The sequence below is a fragment of the Camellia sinensis genome, chromosome 7 (assembly GCF_055761805.1).
Source record: "Camellia sinensis isolate YWXY chromosome 7, ASM5576180v1, whole genome shotgun sequence".
In the NCBI taxonomy this organism is placed as follows: Eukaryota; Viridiplantae; Streptophyta; class Magnoliopsida; order Ericales; family Theaceae; genus Camellia; species Camellia sinensis.
The window spans coordinates 2,197,332-2,217,375 of NC_138967.1; the positions used below are offsets into that span (position 1 = coordinate 2,197,332).

A 20,044-nucleotide genomic window follows, 5' to 3' on the forward strand; every position below is an offset into this window, starting at 1 on the left:
AACTAACTTCAATGGTTGGCTGGAATAAACCAACTCTTGTTACTCTTCAGCCGAAGTAAGGGTAAGGCTGAAGAGTGGTTGGCTGGAATAAACCAACACTTTGTACTCCTTAGCCGAAATAAGTGCATGACTAAGGAGTGGTTGGCTGGAATAAACCAACTCTTGTTACTCTTCAGCCGAAGTAAGTGTATGGCTGAAGAGTGGTTGGCTGGAATAAACCAACTCTTGTTACTCTTCAGCCGAAGTAAGTGTATGGCTGAAGAGTGGTTGGCTGGAATAAACCAACTCTTGTTACTCTTCAGCCGAAGTAAGGGTATGGCTGAAGAATGGTTGGCTGGAATAAACCAACTCTTGTTACTCTTCAGCCGAAGTAAGGGTAAGGCTGAAGAGTGGTTGGCTGGAATAAACCAACACTTTGTACTCCTTAGCCGAAGTAAGTGCATGACTAAGGAGTGGTTGGCTGGAATAAACCAACACTTTGTACTCCTTAGCCGAAGTAAGTGCATGACTAAGGAGTGGTTGGCTGGAATAAACCAACTCTTGTTACTCTTCAGCCGAAGTAAGTGTAAGGCTGAAGAGTGGTTGGCTGGATTAAACCAACACTTAGTACTCCTCAGCCGAAGTAATTATGTCGGCTAAGGAGTGGTTGGCTGGTAAGTATAGTTTAACCAACCAAAACCGAAATAACAGTTGGAGTAATAGAAGACATTACAAAATACAGGCATACATACCACAACCGGAATAAAAGTTAGCGTAAAATTTTCATTCAAAGAAAAAGTCATTACAAACGAGTGTAGTTCGGTTACAAAGAAAAAGAATACAAAGTCAAGCGAAAAGATCCTCAATCTCGGCATCAAAGGCAGCATCAGTGTCAGCTGGAAGACCGGTCTCTGGCGGCAGGACTCCTTCAGTCACAATAGTGGTATCGACCGGAGCCACAGTTTCATTTGGCTGTTCAATAGTCAGATCTTCCACTCTAGACTCCGGCCGATCTATCTGATCCACGTTTTCAACCGGAGTATCCTCAGAAGCAGAATCTTCGTCAGTATCTGAACCTTCAAGGAATTGCTGCTGCATGGCATCCGCATACTCCGCAAGGGACTTCGGTATAAAGTACTCTGGAGGGTTGAAGACCTCGGTCTGTTGATCATGACCGAGCTTCTCCATAGCCGCCCTCCAGCCGCACTTGAAGAAAAGCTCCTTGGCGGCGTCGCATTGTTTGACATAGGCATCTTCAGCCTCCTTGTAACCTCGCTTGTACCCCTCCTTTTCGGCCGCCTCCACGCCCTGTTTTAGTTCGCGTATTTCGGCGTCTTTTCTCCTCTCAAGCTTCAACAACTCCCGCAGATACTTGTCCTTCATAACAATGGCGGCTTTTTGCTTCTCCGCTTCCGCTGAACTAACCACGTCGGCAAGATGGCCGTTCTCCGCTTGTAGCTCGGCCAATCTCTTCTCGGCTTCTACTAGTTCGGCCGCCTTTGCTTCGGCTTCCGCCATCGCCTGCCTTGTGGTTTTGCGGAGTTCTTGGACTTTCTTGTAGGTGATGTTGTTCTTCTGCAAGGCCTGACAAGAAGAAGATTTCTTTTCAGCCGAAGTAAAAGTTGGAAAAATTTAGACAGAAAAAACAGACAAAGCTACTTACCAAGATCATGGACTTAGAAGCAGACCGAATTGACTTCATTTCGGTGTTCAGCTGCTTCAAGTGGTGCTCCATATCCTTAGGGAGGCACACACTTTTTGCCAGGTTAAAAGCCAATAGGTGGTCTTTTTCAGCCACGACCGAGTCAGTAGCTTTGATGTCTCGGTCGTTGAAGGTTAGCGGCGGAGCCCACTTCGGAGATCCAGGTCGGTCAGTTTTCTCCGGTTGGGGGGAAGGTTGAGGACTTCGTGGGATGGATTCGACCTCTTCAACAAGTTGCGGTTCGGCCGGTGTAGTTCGGGCGCGTTTGGAGGGCCGAGATGAAGAAGGCTGCTGAGAAGGAAGGGCCACTACAGCAGGCTGCGCTTCGATGGATGGCTGTACTTCGGCTCTGGTTGTTGAAGTTAGAAGGGCCCTGACTCTGCTCTTCTTTGCCATTTCTTCCTCAGCAGTCAATGGAACAAGTCTTATTTCGGGCAAAGTTGGGTCCGGTTCCGGTGCTTCCTCAAGAAGAAAATCGGTTACTTTTGTTTTTCGGCGACCGCTATACCTGTAGGTCGGCTCAAAGTTCAGAAGCTTAGCCCAACTCCTTTCTTGACACCGTAGTGCGGCTCGCAAAATCGCAAGGTTGGGATAGCTATATAGAGAACGGAGGTGGGCAAAATCTGCAAAAAAGAGAAGTGTTAGTTCGGTCAATGGACTGAAGAACCGAAATAAAATGCAAGGAAGAAGACCGAAGTTAAATTACCAGGCTCTCCCATTTTCCAATTTATAGGTCGGCCAGGAATTTGAGCTTGAAAATCCTCAAAGTTCCCAGAGACCCAAAAGAAATCATCATCATTAAGATCTTTGTCCGGAGTGTGTTTAATTATCTTCTCTCGGCGGCGGCGAATTCTAAGGTAATAGACCCACCCAGCATTCTTTGAGCCAATAGAGTATTGATGAAAGATCTCGGCCAGACCAAGATTTAGTCCGGTTTGGTGGTTTAATGCGGCTATTCCCATTATAATACGATATGTATTGGTGGACAGTTGGGTGGGGCACAACCTAGTCTGTCTAAGAAATTCGCAGATTAGCGGTTGGACAGGAAACCGTAGTCCGGTTTCTATTATGGATTGAAGGGTAAAAAGGACGAAGCCTTCATTGTCCCAGGGAGTAGCATCTTTCTTGGCCAACACCAGTTGGACATCATCAGGAATCTGGTAATCTTGCCTAAATTCGGCCATGCCACCAGGGGTTTCGACTAAATATCTATACTTGCCCATTTGTTGTATAATTTATGAATAAATTATTTCGATACAAAAATTAGGCTCAGTAGCTCGGTTGAGCACATGCAGGAATGCCTGGGCAACCTAAGTCTGCAAGGTAGAAAACAAAGGGGTTAAGCACAGATCGTTGGACCGCGCTACAAATTATAAGCAAGATATGCAAATCCTACTTCGGCTTAGTGGGCTGGTTCTACCTCGGTTTTATCAAAAGGTTTGTTAGCTCGGTCTTGAGCAGATTAGACCGGTTTATCGTCTAGGGGCAGCTTTCTGAGTTCGGTCTAAAAAACTAAGAAAGCTGGTCTAGTCCCAAGGCCTAAATCAGTTGTGGAATGAATAAAGTTACTTCGGTTAAGCTTCTAGGGGCGGCTTTCTGAGTTCGGTTTAGGAACCAAGAAGACCGGCTTGGCCCCGAAAGCTTAGTTCGGTTGACAACCGAAGTTCCTAGTTTCCTATATTCAAAATGTGGTGGTCTTATTTCGGCTAAAGTGAGTTAGGCTCTGGTAACCCATTGAAGTTTTTAAGTTCTAGTTCGGTTCTTGACTACAGAGATCTACCTGTGGGGGCAAACAGGATCCTAGTTCGGTTACTATGTGATTTTGGATCTAGGGCTGGTTTTCTACATAATAGTTCATATATACATGGAGTTCTACTGGTTTCTTCGTAAAAGTACAAAAGCAAAGCAGACAAATGGAGAAAAATGTTTGCAAAAAGCATACAAAACAAAAACAGATGAAAAAACAGGCAAAACAAGAGGGATAGGCGTGTTTACCCGTATAAGAGAGAAGCTAGAGATGGAGACGACAGCAGCAATGGAGACACGAGCACAGCAAGAACACAGAAAGGAAATGAAGAATGGAAGGTGAAGTGATTCGAGGAAAAGAGAGGTTGTTTTGTGAAAGAAGAGAGAGAAAAAGGCGGAAAGAAAAGGCGGGAACTGTTTCAAAATCACGAAACACGAAGACGGCGTGACAGCCGTCCTTAACCAATCAAAACATGCCACGTGTCATAAGAATGGGAAGCGTTACAGACACTATGATTGAAGAGACTTTTTTGACCGGACAAAACAGGGCCCGGAGTAAAATTTAGCTCGGCTGAAAAATTCGAGGGTTTTTAGCTCGGCTGGAATAGCTTAAAACGACGTCAGCTCGGCTGATGGACTGGTAATCCCAATCATGCTATGCAGATGGAATTAAGGGGCAATTGAGAGGGTAATTTTTGGGAAAAATTGGGCCGAGTTGCGAGTTGGGCATTGAGGCCCAAAACGCGAAGGACTAAGTAAGAAGACCGCAATAGATACTCCGGCCCAGAAGGGCAAAATTACTTCGGCCCAAGGAGGTGAAATTACTTCGGCTCACGAAGGGTAGAGTTACTTCGGTTAGAAGATTGTAAATGAACTTCGGTTTGGGAGCAACTTGAAGTTATACCGGTTTGAGAGTTATACCGGTCGAGTCGTTGGTTCGGTCCGAACACACCACGGTTCATGTATGAGAGAACCAAGATATGGTGTAGCATAAAGAAGAACCGAACAACTGTTAGTACGGCCTACTTTGTGGCTCGGCATAGCCATTTTTACTTCGGTCAAATGGAAGTTCGGCCATAAAGAGAACCATCCCACTTGGTTTAAGCAGTGGGGGAGGGTGTGAAAGGATAAGCATTATCCTTAAGAGTATGAATCCTATGAGGACTCTGCATGGAGAAATACAAGTCCTACTAGGATTGAGCCATATGAAACTTATAAAAGCTCACAAGCATCACCTTAGAGGAAGTAATTGAACACAATATTTCTGAGAATTTAGAGCTTTGTCTATTTGTCAAGTTTTCTGACTTAGGCATCGGAGAGGTTTCCGGCACACACCCGCCGGCTAGCTCACGTTTGTGTTTTCAGGTGACAAAGCGACGTCGTACGGAGGAGCGTGGACTTGGTCAACAGGATTATACGAGGAGAATTATTTCCTCCCCGTACATATCTAATCACATTTATTTAAAAAGTGTGATTAAAAAGTAGTAGTGTATATATAATCACACTTTAATTAGAATGTGTGATTAAAAAAAAATATATATAATCACATTTAATTGAAAAGTGACATAAAAATTGAATATTATCACACTCAATCAAATTAAGTGTGATTAAAATATCAATCTAATTTTTTTTATTACACTTTCAATAAAAGTGAGATTTTTTTTTTTTTGTGAAAGTATGATCTTTAACTATTTTTGTAGTAGTGTTACTTATTGTGCTGGTACTTGGCCTGGTGGTAATCCTGATACGCTGGAGGTTGCTACTTCTGCACTACCTACTGGTGTTTTCAATCAAGCCATGCACTAGATGGCAATTGCACACTCAAAGGCCTATGACTATATCCATGGGAAAGGTTTTCTCCCGTGCCTATCTCTTAATATATACTTTATGTACCCTTCCCAAGAAAATGTCGTGATTTGAATTATTAATCCTTCACAATGTACATTTAACATGGGGGAGTCTTCATAACTTTTAGGAGTATGTAAGTGTTTTTTTTTCCTTTTCTTTCAAAAATGGTATAAACAGGCTCTTCTTTATTATACCATTATGCACTTATGTAAGTTAAACCTTATTGTTGCTTATGGACTATCTATCTCCCCCCTCTGACACTTCTGGTTTCTTAAAAAATAATCACAATCTTTCAATTGCTTCTAATATTTTTCTGGACTTTTCTGAGTTTTTTTTTTTTTTTTTTTTTTTAAACTGCAGCACCTCCACAAATTCAATCGTTGGAGTAGCACACCATGTCTCATTTATTCGGCCATATGGTCTGTTTGATGTTCCTGCCAGCTCACTGACTAACTCCTTGACTCTCTTCCCATATATGGATGATATTTCTCACAAGCTGGATTTTATAGGAATAAATTATTATGGCCAGGTTTTGTGTTTCTCTAACTATGATCACTGTCCTCTTCATGCTTTTGTGAATATAGTAACTAAGATAAATTCATTATTAAAAAATATATTCATTGGCCAGGAAGTGGTGTCTGGTACTGGACTGAAGCTAGTAGAGACTGATGAATACAGTGAATCTGGATGGGCTGTATATCCAGATGGCTTGTACCGCATGCTACTTCAGTTCCATGATAGATACAAACATCTAAATGTACCTTTTATTGTTACTGAAAATGGTGTTTCAGATGAGATAGATTTGATCAGAAGACCATACATGTTGGAACATTTACTTGCAATTTATGCAGCCATGATCATGGTTTAACTCTGAACTTATGCTTCTCTACTGTTCTGGAATAGTGTTGTCTTCCATTTAAAAAGTTTGTGTATTAAATCTTAAATTTATTTTGCAAGGTGTACCTATGCTTGTGTTGGGTATATCTCTTTATTGGAGTTTGAGACCCAATTGATTTGTTAAAGAATTTTAATTTGGTTTGGTTTAGGTATAATATGTTTTATATATTATATCTAACTTGGAGGTCTAATTCAATTTGGATACAACTAGGGTTTTGATAGAAACCTAGATTCACAATATATATATATATATATATATATATTGTTTAGTTCTTCCGTAGAGGAGTAACGGCTGATAAGAGAGAAATTTGTCATCACGCAAAACAAGGGTGGATTTGCTTTGTGGACCAGTAGCTAATTGATTTGTGGTACACAGCGAGGCTGCTAGAGAATTGTTGATGATCAATTCGGTGGTATTTTGGTGAAACTGATTTGGTTCGTTATTTTGGGTCATCTTCAATTTTGTTTCGAAAGATTTTTGCTCATCTATTTGGTGAGATCTTTCCTCTTGTTTATTTGTGATTATTTGGAATTCACCTAAGGGTGGTTTTGTGAGATCATTCGTGTGTCGTTTGTAATCGTTTGGAAACTTTTTGGTTGATAGTGGAATCTGATTTCGATCCTGTGGACGTACCTCACATTGAGGGAACCACGTAAAATTCTTGTGTTACTTTTGATTTAATTTTTCCGCTTTAGTTTTTATTCCCATTGATTGATTTAATTGTGGGGAATCATATATTTTCCCTACCAATTGGTATAAGAGCTTACGGTTTATTTGGGTTTATCTATTTGTGTAAATCAATGGAGAGAAATGTGGGTCATATGTCTAGCTTCAATGGAAGCAATTGGGTAACTTGGAAAACTAAAATGGAAGACCTATTATTTTGTAAAGATTTGTATGGACCCATTGAGGGTGATAGTGGCAAACCCGAGTGTATGAAAGATGATGAATGAAAGATTCTTAATAGAAAAGCCGTTGGTGTTATCCGTCATTGGATTGATGACAATGTGCTTCATCATGTTGCTACTGAAACTTCAGCACATGATTTATGAAAAAAATTAGAAGGCCTTTATGATAGGAAATCAGCCACAAATAAAGCTTTTCTGTTTCGTAAGTTGGTTAATTTAAAATATAAAGAGGGCAGCCCTATTCCGGAACATCTGAATAAAATAAAAAGTATTGTTAACCAACTTGCTTCTATGAAAATTGTTTTTGATAATGAGTTGAAAACTTTGATGCTACTTAGTTCTTTGCCCGAAAGTTGGGAGACTTTAGCTGTGACAGTTAGTAATTCTGCACCCGATGGAGTTGTCACAATGGGCCAAGTAACTAGTAACTTATTGAATGAAGAAACTAGAAGAAAATCAGCAAGTTCCTCTCATTCGGAAGCATTTGTTGTGAGAGGCCGAAGCAAAACAAGGGAGAGGAGTAAGACTCCTCATGGTCGTGATCAAAGCCGTGACAAATCAAAAGATGGTTCTTTTTCAAAGAAAGACATTGAGTGCTATTATTGCCATAAGAAATGGCACATGAAGCGAGAATGCCGAAAGCTCAAGAACAAGGAGAAAAAGCGTGACAAAAGTGTGGATAAAAAGCAAGAAGACACAACGGCAGTTACTACCGATGATCTCATGGTTGTTTGTGAAGATGATTGTATCAATTTTGTGGGCCAAGAGAGCAATTGGGTGATTGATTCCGGTGCTTCTTTTCATGTGACTTCTCGAGTTAATTTCTTCACTACCTACACCAAAGGAGATTATGGTTCTGTTCGAATAGGTAATAAAGGTTTTTCCAAGATTATTGGCATAGGTGATGTTTGCTTGGAAACTAATTTGGGCTGCAAGTTGTTGCTTAAAGATGTGAGGCATGTTCCCGACATTCGCCTCAATTTGATCTCTACTGGGAAGCTCGATGATGAAGGCTTCAACAACAAATTTGGTGATGGAATATGGAAGCTCACAAAGGGTTCTTTGGTGGTGGCTAAGTGCAAGAAGACTCATACACTTTATTCGATGCAAGAAAAAATTTGTAAAAGTGTTGTCTATGTACTTGAAGATGATACTTTTACCAAATTGTGGCGCAAGCGGCTTGGCCATATGAGTGAAAAGGGGTTACAAGTTTTGTTCAAGAAAGAACTTCTACCCTGTTTAAAAGGTACACATCTTAAAACTTGGATTCATTGTTTGGCCGGTAAACAACATAGAGTTTCTTTTCATAAAAATGTTGCTTCTAGAAAAGAAAATGTTTTGGGGTTGATTCATTCGAATGTTGTGGTCCTTTAAAAGTTAGAACATATAGTGGTGCACTTTATTTTGTTACTTTCATTGATGATTATTCAAGGAAAGTTTGGGTTTTTCTACTAAAAATTAAAGATCAAGTTCTAGAAGTATTTAAGCATTTTCAAGCCATGGTTAAAAGAGAAACAAGACAGAAATTGAAGTGCATCCGATCAGACAATGGTGGTGAATACATTGGGCCATTTGATGAGTATTGTCGCAGCCAAGGCATTTGGCACCAAAAGACAGTTAAGAAGACTCCTCAACAAAATGGCGTTGCCGAGAGGATGAACTGCACCATTGTGGAACGAATAAGGTGTTTGCTTTCACAAGCTAAATTGCCAAGATCCTTTTGGGGTGAGGCAATGAGGATAGCGGTTGCCGTGATCAATTTGTCTCCTTCCTATCCTTTGAATGGTAATGTTCCAGAAAGAGTTTGGACTGGTAAAGATATGTCTTATGAGCACATGAGAGTGTTTGGTTGCCGAGCTTTTATTCACATTTCATAGGATGAGAGGTTTAAGCTTGATAGTAAGTCAAGACAATGTATTTTTCTTGGCTATGGGTGTGATGAATTCGGGTATAGATTGTGGGATCCAGTCGACAAGCAAGTCATTCGAAGCCGTGATGTTATGTTTCTCGAGGACCAAACAATTGAAGACTTTGGCAAAGATGATCAACCGAAGCCAAAAACTAGTGATCTTATTGACATAGATCCATCTTCTTCATCTTCTGTTGATGATGAAAATGGAAGAGATGTGGAACCACCCATTAAAGATGTAGAGGATGATGCTAATCCTAATGAAATTGAGCCAGAAATTGAGGAAGGGCATCCAACTCAAGAACCGCCACCACAACTTGAGTTGAGGAAATCTACAAGGGATCAACAACCTTCAAGAAAGTATCCTCCCAATGACTTTGTATTGATATCCGATCAAGGGGAGCCCGAAAGCTACCAAGAAGCAATTAAGCATGCAAGGAAAGGTGACTGGAAAAAGGCCATGGAAGAGGAAATGAATTCCTTACTTGAAAATCACACTTATGATTTAGTGAAGTTCCCTAAGGGGAGGAAAATTTTGAAAAATAAGTGGGTCTTCAAATTGGAAAATGATGGCAAGAATCTGAGGTACAAGGCACGTCTTGTTGTGAAAGGCTTTCGGTAAAAGAAAGGCATTGACTTTGACGAGATTTTCTCACCGGTTGTGAAGATGTCTTCTATTCGGATTGTACTTGGCATGGCTGCAAGTATGAACCTTGAAGTTGAACAACTTGATGTGGAGACCGCATTTCTTCATGGTGATCTTGAAAAAGAAATTTACATGGAGCAACCGGAAGGTTTTGTGGAAAAACGGAAAGAGAAATTTGTTTGCAAATTGAAGAAAATTTTATATGGTCTCAAGCAAGCTCCGCGACAATGGTACAAAAAATTTGACTCTTTCATGATGAATAATGGTTTTTTTAAAATCACTTCGGACCATTGTGTGTTTGTGAAAAATTTCTCATATGGTAAATTTATTATTCTTTTGTTTTATGTTGATGACATGTTAATTGCGGGTCAAGATTCTTCCATGATTAACACGTTGAAGTTAGAGTTGAGTAAATCTTTTTCTATGAAAGATTTGGGACCCGCAAAGCAAAATTCTTGGTATGAAAATTGTTCGTGATCGCAAAGTGGGGCTGATTTGGTTTTCTCAAGAAAGTTACATTGAGAAAGTTCTTGAGAGGTTTAACATGGATAAAGCAAAGCCAGTTGGTTGTCCACTTGCGGGTCACTTCAAGCTTAGTTCGAATCAATGTCCTACAAGTGAGAAAGACAAAGAAGAGATGTTGAAAATTCCTTATGCTTCAGCAGTTGGTTCTTTGATATACACCATGGTTTGTACAAGGCCGGATATTGCTCACGCCGTTGGTGTGGTGAGTCATTTTCTCTCTAATCCAGGTAAAGAACATTGGGCAGCGGTAAAATGAATTCTAAGGTATCTTCGAGGGACTTCGAAGGTGTGTTTGTGTTTTGGGGATGGTAAGCCGATGCTTGATGGGTTCACGGATTCTAACATGGCCGGTGATGTTGATTCTTGGCAATCTACTTCAGGGTATTTGATGACTTTTGCAGGGGGAGTTATGGCATGGCAATCTAAATTATAAAATGTGTTGCTCTCTCAACTACCGAAGCTGAATTTATTGCTATTACGGAAGCTTGCAAAGAAGAGTTATGGTTGAAGAAATTTTTGCAAGAGTTGGGTTTGAAGCAAGAAAAGTATGTGCTTTATTGTGATAGTCAAAGTGCTATTCATTTGAGTAAAAATTCTTCTTTTCATTCGAGATCGAAACACATTGATGTGAGATACCATTGGATTCGTGATGTGCTAGATTCGAAATTGTTGCAACTCGAAAAGGTTCACACAGATGATAATATTTCGGATATGTTGACTAAGACTTTGTCGAGGGACAAACATTTAAAATGTCGAACTTTGGCAGGTATGGTTGATGTCTCCACCTAAGTCGATAGGAGGAGAATTGTTGGGGTATATCTTCTTATTAGAGTTTGAGACCCAATTGATTTGTTAAAGAATTTTAATTTGGTTTGGTTTAGGTATAATATATTTTATATATTATATCTAACTTATGGAGGTCTAATTCAATTTGGATACAACTAGGGTTTTGATAAAAACCTAGATTCACAATATATATATTGATATTGTTTAGTTCTTCCGTAGAGGAGTAGCGGCTAATAAGAAAGAAATTTGTCATCACGCAAAACAAGGGTGGATTTACTTTGTGGACCAGTAGCTAATTGATTTGTGGTACATAGTGAGGCCGCTAGAGAATTGTTGATGATCAATTCGGTGGTATTTTGATGAAACTGATTTGGTTCGTTATTTTGGGTCATCTTCAATTCTGTTTCGGAAGATTTTTATTCATCTATTTGTTGAGATCTTTCCTCTTATTTATTTATAATTATTTGAAATTCACCTAAAGGTGGTTTTGTGAGATCATTCGTGTCTCGTTCGTAATCGTTTGGAAACTTTTTAGTTGATAGTGGAATCGGATTTCGATCCCGTAGACGTTCCTCACATTGAAGGAACCACGTAAAATTCTTGTGTTGCTTTTGATTTAATTTTTTCGCATTAGTTTTTTTTCCCATTGATTGATTTACTTGTGGGGAATCATATATTTTCCCTATCAATAACTTGGTTACCTGTTTTGGACTATTTCTGATAACTGGGAGTGGGCCGATGGCTATGGTCCCAAGTTTGGACTTGTAGCAGTTGACCGTGCCAATAATCTTGCACGGATACCTCGTCCTTCATGCCATTTGTTTTCCAAAGTAATAATTTTCTATGTGCCTTTGTGTCACTTATCATGCCCTTATTGTGTTGATATTGTTAATAATTCATCAGGAACCTTAAATTTCAGGTGGCAACCACAAGTAAGATTACACGTCATGACAAAGAACTTGCATGGAATGAACTACACAGAGCTGCTAAACAAAGAAAAACAAGGCCATTTTATCGATCAGTGAATAAACACGGTTTAATGTATACGGGTAAGATGTGTAGTTCAGTTTCTTTCTGCTGCATTTTAGAATGCCATTTTCTTGGCTTCATTGCTCTTTTTTTTTTTTTTTTTTTTTCTTACTCTATGGGAAATTGTAAAAATGGCCACTGCGTATTTCTGTAGAGTCCTAACTCATAGGTTGTGTCCCTTAGCTGTAATGCTTATGAGTAAGATGTCTCAAGTGACTCGTGTGCGTATATCAAACTCATTCAATCTCCTTGCACTTCTCAGAACATAAAACATGCTTGCATTTTAAGTAAGGGTTCTGAATTCTTGCTTATAAATGATACTGCCATACTGGCAACATTTTTTTAATTGTTTATTTGTTCTTCAACAGTCAAAGACATTGTCTGACTCCTTGATTATTAGGAATCTGTTACACAGCTAACCAGGATGGATGAAACATAATGTTGGAATAATCTTCTGTGTAAATAAAATAAATAGAAACAAAACCAAACAAATAAATAAGTAACGTACCGAATTTATTTACTGAGCCGAATTAAAAGAAAATTCAAAGACCAAGTCGAGTGTGTGACACTCTGTCCTTAAGACAGATTCACCCTGCTATGGTGCTTACGGTTGTGTGGCGTCTATCTCCCAAGATACAATAATCTTCACAAATTATAGTACCACTCCAAACAATTTGTTCAGCGAATCAAACCTGTGTTCTAACTCTCTAAAATTTATTCTAAATCTAATATGAAGAAATAATGCAAATAGAAAAAATCTGAACAGCAAGAGAAATAAAATTCAGACAGATTTTTCGGTGTCCAAGACTGTTGGAAAATGGTCTGAATTTATAGGCAAAAAACTGACCCGAACAGGTACCAATTGAAGTGAAAAGGTGCACATTTAATTTGAACAGGTGCACGCACTCTTCAAATAGATAACTGTTTGAATAGTGATCTGTCCGTTGCTTAGAACACTTTTTCAAATTATTTGAAAAAAGTACCGTTGGTGGAACAGTTTTATGAACTGTTGGGATATTTTTTATTTAAACTATTCGAATAGTTTAATCAATAAAGGAAGAGGTACAATCTTTAGGAAACCAAAATTTGAATTAAATTCCCACAATAATTTTTTGAAAAAATTCAAATGAATTTTGTCTAAAAAATTAATATTAGACCCTAAAACGGCATTAACTTCACATTCACTCATAAATGGTTTTGGCGTCCCGTCTCCACCGTGTGACTTGCCACGCGGCAAACATGTCACCTCTTTGGACCCACCCCAAAAGACGTTTGGGGCCCACTCAATTTTGGCCTCAAAGTTGGCCCAAAATAAGCCATATAAAACACCATTTTTCCAACAATCCCCCACATGAATGAAATTTAACGAAGAGAAAATGCAACAACATGATCTAAATACAGAGAGTACAGAAATTGGAAATATTCTGCAAAGGATAGGTAGCTTTTGGCTTTGAACCTTCCCTTGTGAGACACTATCGGATTTACCAGCTAACTAGTGAACATGATGTCTTGAACTGTTCAGCCGTTTATGTAAACCAAGACAATAGAACTCACACAGTATTTTCCCAAACACAGTTTAGTTCTCACTATTGTGTTCATTTTGGCCCTGAACAACCTGGTCTTTCATGAGGGCTCTAGAGAATTGTTGCCCTTCACAAATCTCATAGAACCGGCCCAGTTCACACTCATATAGGTGATTCTTATGAAGAGTATCCAGCCATACTCCATTAAGTATACCTAGATATAAGAATCATTAAAAGTATTACTTAACCTAAAAACGCTGCAGACATCACTATATCATCATAGAAATGGGTAGGAGTTGGACTCCTCAGTGATCCTTTTGAGTCATTCACAACTCGGTTGTCCCTTTGAACCTAGATCTTAGGATCTCCAGTCAACTAGGTTGGGTCGCCGTTGTGGTAACTCTTATTTAATAGGCTTTAGTCCCATTCCTCTCGATAAATTCTCAACTAGCTCTCTTGCTAACCCTTTGTTTAATGGATCCACTATGTTGTCTTTAGACTTCACATATTCAATGGAAATAATTCCATTAGAGAGTAGTTGTCTCACGGTGTTATGTCGACGACGAATGTGTCGTGACTTACCGTTATACATATGATTCTGTGCTCTACCTATTGTTGATTGACTATCGCAATGTATACATATAGCAGGCACTGGTTTTGGCCATATTGGAATACCTTCAAGGAAGTGGCGAATCCATTCTGCCTCTTCCCCTGCATTGTCTAAAGCTATGAATTTTGATTCCATACTAGATCTAGCAATGCAAGTTTGTTTGGAAGATTTCCATGATACAGCCGCCCCATCAAGAGTAAAGACATACCCACTGGTGGATTTTGAGTGTCTAGTATCCAATATCCAATTTGCATCACAGTATCCTTCAAGTACTGCTGGATATCTTGTATAATTCAGCCCAATGTTACGAGTGAATCGGAGATATCTTAGAACCCTTATAATTGCTTTCCAGTGTTCTACTCCCAGATTAATCGTATATCTACTTAATTTACTTACTGCATAAGTTATATCCGGGCGAGTGCAGTTCATCAAGTACATTAAGCTTCCAATAATTTGGGCATACTCTAATTGAGAAATACTTACCTGTACATTTTTAGATAGAAACAAATTAACATATACAAGTGTTCTAGCAAGATGATCATCATCTTTGCTAAATTTGTCAAGTATTTTCTCAATGTAATGAGATTGTGACGAAGCATAACCTTCTGATGTTTTGGTAATTTTCATACCAAGAATTACATCAGCAATGCCCATGTCCTTCATGTCAAAATGTTCATTCAACATTTTCTTGGTAGTTTTAATGATATCATTATTACTACCTATGATGAGCATATCATCTACATAAAGACATACAATGACATAACCTTTGTCTGTGTTTTTAATATAAACATATTTGTCATACTCATTAATTTTGAATCCATTTGACATCATTGCCTTGTCAAATTTCTCATGCCATTGCTTTGACGCTTGTTTTAAACCATATAATGATTTAAGCAATTTACACACTTTCTTTTCTTTCCTGGAACAGTAAAACCTTCTAGTTGTTCCATGTAAATTTCTTCATTTAACTCACCATTTAAGAAAGCGATTTTTACATCCATTTGATGAATTTCTAAATTATATAAAGATGAAATGGCAATTAACATTCTAATGGATGTTATTCTAGTAACCGGTGAGTATATGTCAAAGTAATCAAGACCTTCTTTTTGTCTAAAACCTTTGACCACAAGTCTTGCCTTGTATTTGTTAATTGATCCATCTGCTTTCAATTTTCTTTTGAAAATCCACTTGTACCCAAGAGGTTTACAACCTGGTGGCAAATCCACCAATTCCCAAGTGTGATTTTGCAAGATGGATTCAACTTCACTATTGACAGCTTCTTTCCATAAAAGAGCCTCAGGACTGGACATAGCCTCTTTAAAAGTTAAAGGCTCATTTTCTAACAAAAATGTTAGGAAATCTAGACCAAAAGATTTTGAGGTTCTAGCACGTTTACTACGCCTAAGTTCCTCTTCCTCATTTTGATCTAACTCTTATTCTTGATCATGTTCTTGATCCTGACTAGTAATAGCATCATGAGATCTTTTATTGTTACTAGTCTCTTGTTCAGTCTTATTTGGAAATACATGTTCAAAGAAAGATGCATTCCGAGATTCAATAATAGTATTTACATACATTTCAGAATGTTCTGATTTATGAATCAAAAATCGATATGCACTACTATTCTTGGCATAACCAATGAAAATGCAATCAAAGGTCTTAGGACCTATCTTAGTCTTTTATGGACTAGGAATAGCCACTTTAGCCAAACACCCCCACACTTTTAAGTATTTATAAGATGGTACTCTTCCATGCCACAATTCATAAGGTGTTTGATTAACTTTCTTTCGGAGTACTTTATTAAGTATATAATTAGCAGAAAGTATTGCTTCCCACCACAAGTTCTGAGATAATCCAGAACTGATTAACATGGCATTCATCATTTCTTTTAAAGTCCTATTTTTCCTTTCAGCAATTCCATTTTGCTGAGGTGAGTAAGGAGCGGTGGTTTGATGAATTATTCCATGTTCTTTATAAAATTCACCAAAAGGTGATTCATATTCACCACCTCTATCACTTCTAAGTTTCTTAATTTTCTTACCAAGTTTATTTTCAACTTCATTCTTATATTGAATGAAAGTTTCCAAAGCTTCATCCTTGGTTCGAATTCAATAAACATAACTATATCTAATATAGTCATCTATAAAAGTGATAAAATATTTTTTCCCACCTCTGGTTTGAATTGATTTAAAATCACAAATGTCACTATGAATTAATTCAAGTGGTTCTGTACTTCTTTCATTTGAATGAAAAGAAGTTTTAGATAATTTTGCCTCAACACAAATTTCACATTTATGATTTGAATCAATATCAAATTTAGGTGAACATTCCATATTAATTAATCTATGTAAAGATCCATAATTAACATGTCCTAGTCTACCATGCCATAAATTTGAAGACTCAAGCAAGTAAGAAGAAGATGTATTTTTATTAATAACTGAGAGTACAATGGTCATTACATTCATATTGAAAAGGCCATCAAACATGTATCCTTTTCCTACATACATCCCATTCTTAGTAAATACAAATTTATCACTCTCAAATACTAGCCTAAACCCATTCTTACTCAACAGAGATCCGGAAACAAGATTCTTGCGAATGTCTGGTACATGCAACACATTGTTGAGAGTGAGTTCCTTTCTAGATGTCATCTTAAGTACAATCTTTCCTTATCCTTCAACTTTGGAAGTTGAAGAGTTTCCCATAAAAAGTTGTTCACCATTGTCCACTGTAGAATAAGATGTGAACATCTTTTTGTCGGCACAAATGTGGCGAGTAGCACTAGTGTCCATCCACCATTTTTTAGGATTTTCGACACGATTTGTCTCAAAAACAACTGCAGAAAGATTGATGTCATCTACACCGTTAGAAATATTGTCCACTTCGGTCAAATGGGCTTGAGCAGGCTTCTTGCTTGTTCTTCTTTTGTTTTTTCCTTTGCTATGGCAATCTTTGGCCTGATGTCCCTCTTTCTCACAGATGTAACATTTGCCATTAAACTTGTACTTTTTATTTCCCTCCCTCCCTTTAGAGCCTTGTGATAAACTTTCTCCAGATGACTTTCGTTTCTTGGTTTTTGAAACATGTTCCACCACATTTGCCTTAGACTCCATAGAATGCTTACCAGTCCCCTTTTTAGAATTGCGGTCGTCCTCTTCAATCCTCAAATGCACAATTAATTCTTTCATAGACATTCTTTGCGCTTGTGTTTGAGGTAGTTCTTGAATTCCTTCCAACCTTGTGGTAATTTCTCAATTAAGACTGCAACTTGGAAGGATTCACTGAGAGACATGCCTTCTGTGTGCATGTCATGCAGAATAAGTTGGAGATCTTGAACTTGGCTGATCACTATTTTAGAATCAACCATTACAAAGTCCAGGAATTTGCCAACCACAAATTTCTTTGAGCTGGCATCTTCCGTTTTGTACTTTTTCTCCAACGACTCCCAAAGTTCCTTTGCTGTCTTGATTGGACTGTAAACATTGTATAATGTGTTGTCATGTCCGTTCAAAATGTAATTCCGGCAAAGGAAATCGGCATGTTTCCAGGCATCAACCGCAGCAACCACTTGTCGATCAGTTTCATCCTCTTTCAAAATAGGAGCATCCTCACGAAGAAAACGAGCCAGGTTCAGAGTTGTAAGATAGAACAACATTTTCTGTTGACATCTTTTAAAATCAGTTCGTGAGACCTTCTCTGGCTTTTCACCGTGATTTACTGGTACTGTCACAACTGGAGAGGGGGTTGGCGTAATTGTAGCCACCACAGAAGTACTTGTTTGAGCATTTGTTTCAGTAGCCATTAATTCTAATTTATAAAACAAAATTATAATTAGAATTTATACTACACAAAAAATAAGTCCAAATTCACAGAATTAAATTCTGTAAAAATAAAAGAAACAAGAATGTAACTTTTATTTTTCAATTAATTTGAAAATAAAATAAAATTTTATTTAACCAAATTAATTCCACACAGAAAATTAAATTTCTGTAACACTTCAATAATTAAAATACTGAAACAGAATTTTAATTAATGAATACTCAGAAAATAATTTCTAAAAACCAAAATTAATTTCTGAAAAATTTTCACAAAAATACATTCTGAATTGTTAATGACACCAGTATATTACTACTAGTTGCCAAAGAAAATAGATAGTATATTACTATCTGTCAAGTAGCATATAATCATTATTTGTTTTTTCAACCAGAATATTATTTTGTAAATCCACAGAAAATAATTTTCTTAAAAGAAGAAAGAGAAAATGAAACAAAAGAAAAATTCTGTAAACAGAATAATTTGAATCTGACTTAAGATTGTTGGAACAATCTTCTATGTAAATAAAATAAATAGAAACAAAACCAAACAAATAAATAAATAATGTACCGAATTTATTTATTGAGCCGAATTAAAAGAAAATTCAAAGACCAAGTTGAGTGTGTGACACTCTGTTTTTAAGACAGATTCGCCCCGTTACGGTACTTACGGTTGTATGACGTCTATCTCCCAGGACACAATGATCTTCACAAATTATAGTAGCACTCCAAACAATTTGTTCGACGAACTAAACCTGTGTTCTAACTCTCTAAAATTTATTCTAAATCTAATATGAAGAAATAATGCAAATAGAAAAAATCTGGACAGCAAGAGAAATAAAATTTAGATAGATTTTTCAATGTCCAAGACTGCTGGAAAATGGTCTGAATTTCTAGGCAAAAAACTGACCCGAACAGGTACCAAATTGAAGTGAAAAGGTGCACATTTAATTTGAACAGGTGCACGCACTATTCAAACAGATAACTGTTTGAATAGTGATCTGTCCGTTGCTTAGAACACTTTTTCAAATTGTTTGAAAAAAGTACCGTTTGTGGAATAGTTTTATGAACTGTTAGGATATTTTTTATTTAAACTATTTGAACAGTTTAATCAATAAAGGAAGAGGTACAATCTTTAGGAAACCAAAATTTGAATTTAAATTTAAATTAATTCCCACAATAATTTTTTGAAAAAATTCAAATGAATTTTATCTAAAAAATTAATGTTAGACCCTAAAACGATGTTAACTTCCCATTCACTCATAAATGGTTTTGACGTCTCGTCTTCACCGTGTGACTTGCCACGCGGCAAATACGTCACCTCTTCGGACCCACCCCAAAAGACGTTTGGGGTCCACTTAATTTTGGCCTCAAAGTTGGCCCAAAATAAGCCATATAAAACATCATTTTTCCAACACATAAAACCCAAAACAAAAAAATACACAAGAAAGACAAATCACACGCAAACACAAAGAACATGAGGTTTACATGATTCACTCCAAACCAAGTCTAATGTCCAGTATTTATTAGGATCTACACTGCACCAACATTGATCAAATACATTATGGGTTTCACATTTTCCTACTTTCAACAAGAGGCCTTAATGAACCTATACAGAGACCTTACATTGATCGAGATTAGCGATTTGGACACTATAAGATGGAAGGTTTGTAGGACCCATTGAGCCGCTTGTCACGGTGCATTCTCTAACCTTTCTCCCTCAAAAGGAAAGGAAAACCTCAAACGGATAAAACTGAGTTGGTTCTTCAGCCTCTTGAATTAACTGTCTAATTCATTCTCCAGACAGTTCAGAGATATCGCATACCGTATAAAAAATGGAACACATTCCAAACTAGGTACAACTACTTGATTTGCTAATGCTTTAGTTATTTCGTATATGATTCTTCGAATTGTTTTTTAGAATCATTTTCAAAATCGCATTCAAAATTAGGCTTTCAATACAGGTTTATTTGATGCTTTACGAGCACGAAATAATTCTTCTCGTATGATCCTTTTGATCAAGTTTACACTCCTCCAAACAACGTTGCTTTGCCACCTGAAAACACAAACGTGAGCTAACCGGCAGTTGTGTGCCGAAAACCCCTCCGATGCCTAAGTCAGCA

The 20,044-nt window shown here is 37.7% G+C and overlaps 1 pseudogene across 1 annotated transcript in view; it reads left to right on the forward strand.

Moving 5' to 3' along the window:
- LOC114300026 (beta-glucosidase-like SFR2, chloroplastic) overlaps positions 1-19,781 on the forward strand; it is a 29,795-nt pseudogene extending 10,014 nt beyond the window's left edge. Inside the window, exons 6-11 of the transcript XR_014335066.1 lie at positions 5,131-5,289; positions 5,636-6,137; positions 7,313-7,323; positions 11,639-11,777; positions 11,867-12,003; positions 19,517-19,781. The product of XR_014335066.1 is annotated as a beta-glucosidase-like SFR2, chloroplastic (transcript). The remainder of the gene's footprint in view (positions 1-5,130; positions 5,290-5,635; positions 6,138-7,312; positions 7,324-11,638; positions 11,778-11,866; positions 12,004-19,516) is intronic.
- The last annotated feature ends 263 nt before the right edge of the window (positions 19,782-20,044 follow it).